Source organism: Chrysochloris asiatica, unplaced genomic scaffold, assembly GCF_000296735.1.
Source record: "Chrysochloris asiatica unplaced genomic scaffold, ChrAsi1.0 scaffold00042, whole genome shotgun sequence".
Taxonomy (NCBI): domain Eukaryota; kingdom Metazoa; phylum Chordata; class Mammalia; order Afrosoricida; family Chrysochloridae; genus Chrysochloris; species Chrysochloris asiatica.
The window spans coordinates 4,475,906-4,477,618 of record NW_006408560.1 but is presented as its reverse complement, the minus strand read 5'-3'; positions in this window follow the sequence as shown (position 1 = coordinate 4,477,618).

The following is a 1,713-nucleotide window of genomic DNA, read 5'->3' as shown; positions in this document are numbered from 1 at the left end:
TCAAGTGTGGCAGCGGTAGTGAGATTGGCCCAGGATTGGACATTGTTTAGTTCTGCTGTGCATGGGGTCGCTATGAGTTGGTTCTGACTCGAAGGCACCTGACAACAACAACAACAACAAAGGGTCACTGGAATCCTAGTCTAGTGCTGTAGGATCAACAATGGACTGCTAACCACAAAGTAGGCAGCTCAAACCTACCAGTTGCTCCTCAGAATCCCTAAATAGGGTTACTGTGATTTGGAACATTGAAGGCACTTAACTATAAGCACAACTAAGAGCCTTTAATTCTTCTGTAGAGTTCTGACCTATGGGTGACTTCAGTTCTCAATACTAGTCTCTAGGGATTAGTGGGGTCTACTTGGAGACCAGGAGCACTTTCTAATGGGTGGGTCAGCAGGACCCAGAGGGAAGTGGGGTGATTCTGCTTTTTCATCTATTTCTTTTTTTCTCCAATTTTCTCTTTTCTTTCTCTTGATGCTCACATTCTTCTTCTCTCAAGTTCTCCCAGCTTTACTCAAGTTGGCTCATTTTAGCTGCAAGCTGCTACCAGAGGGTGAGAGTCTCTTGGAAAAAAAAAAAAAGAGCCCTGACTTCTGACTGTTTACCTAGTTCTTGGAGGCAGCTATTCAGAAGTCTTCCATGTCCCTACGTATGACTATCACCCACTTCCTTTCAACTGTAAATGATAAAATTTAATAGTGCCATAATTAACTTAAAACAATCATACTCTTTAAAAGTTAAAAACTTGAGCTCATCCCCTGTCCTCCCAGGAGCTGCAAGTATCAAGTCCTCTCTGCTATCAAATTGATTCTGACTTATAGACATCCTATAGGATAGTGTAGAACACTTTCCACAGAGTGTCTGAAACATTACAAAAACAGACGGCCTCGAAAGAGGACTTCCGGCACTTCCCAGACCAGGCAACTCAGATAGGGCAGGCTCTGAGGAAAAGGGGCGGAATCGCACATAGGACACCTCTGTCTCACAGACAGACAGCCTTTGAGCAAACATAAGATCTTATATTTCAACATTCTGAACTCATTTTTTTGAAAGATCAAATTGCTGAGAAATTACAGGCATTTTGAGCTTTTGCCTGCCTGCACCCAGTTCCCACTCCCCATGCCTGCACCGGCGAGTGCCTCTGCCCCCTGCGGACCTTGGAGTGTAGGGCTAGAGCAACCCCATTTAGAAGGCTGCATTTCCAGAGAAAAGGAAGCATAAACTGGCAAAGCCGAACAAATAGAGAGGGATATCGGCACAGATATCAGGAAATTCGAGGTACCCACGGTACAGAGAGACTGAGAGAGGCATTTTTTATGTCATCCGATACACACCCACTGAGGCCAAGGCCTGCCCCAAGGCCCAACCTGCCCACAGACTGGTCACAAAGTCCCAGGCCCAACAAAGGCCCAAATTGCCTAGCCGCCGCCGCGAGGCCCAGGCAGCCCACAGCCCAGTCGCCGCCAAGGTCCAGGGCCCTCAAGGCCCAGCCCACCGTGTAGCCGTCGCCGAGGCCCAGGGCCCCTGAGGCCCAACCCACCGCGTAGCCTGGTCGCCGAGGACCAGTGCCCCTGAGACCCAACCCGCGCCCAGCCCGGTCCCTGAGCCACAGGCCCCCCAAAGCCCAATCCGCCCAACCCACCTGCCGAGGCCCAAGTCACCCGATGCCCAGCTGCTGATACCCAGGCCCCCTGAGGTCCAAACCGCCCGCCC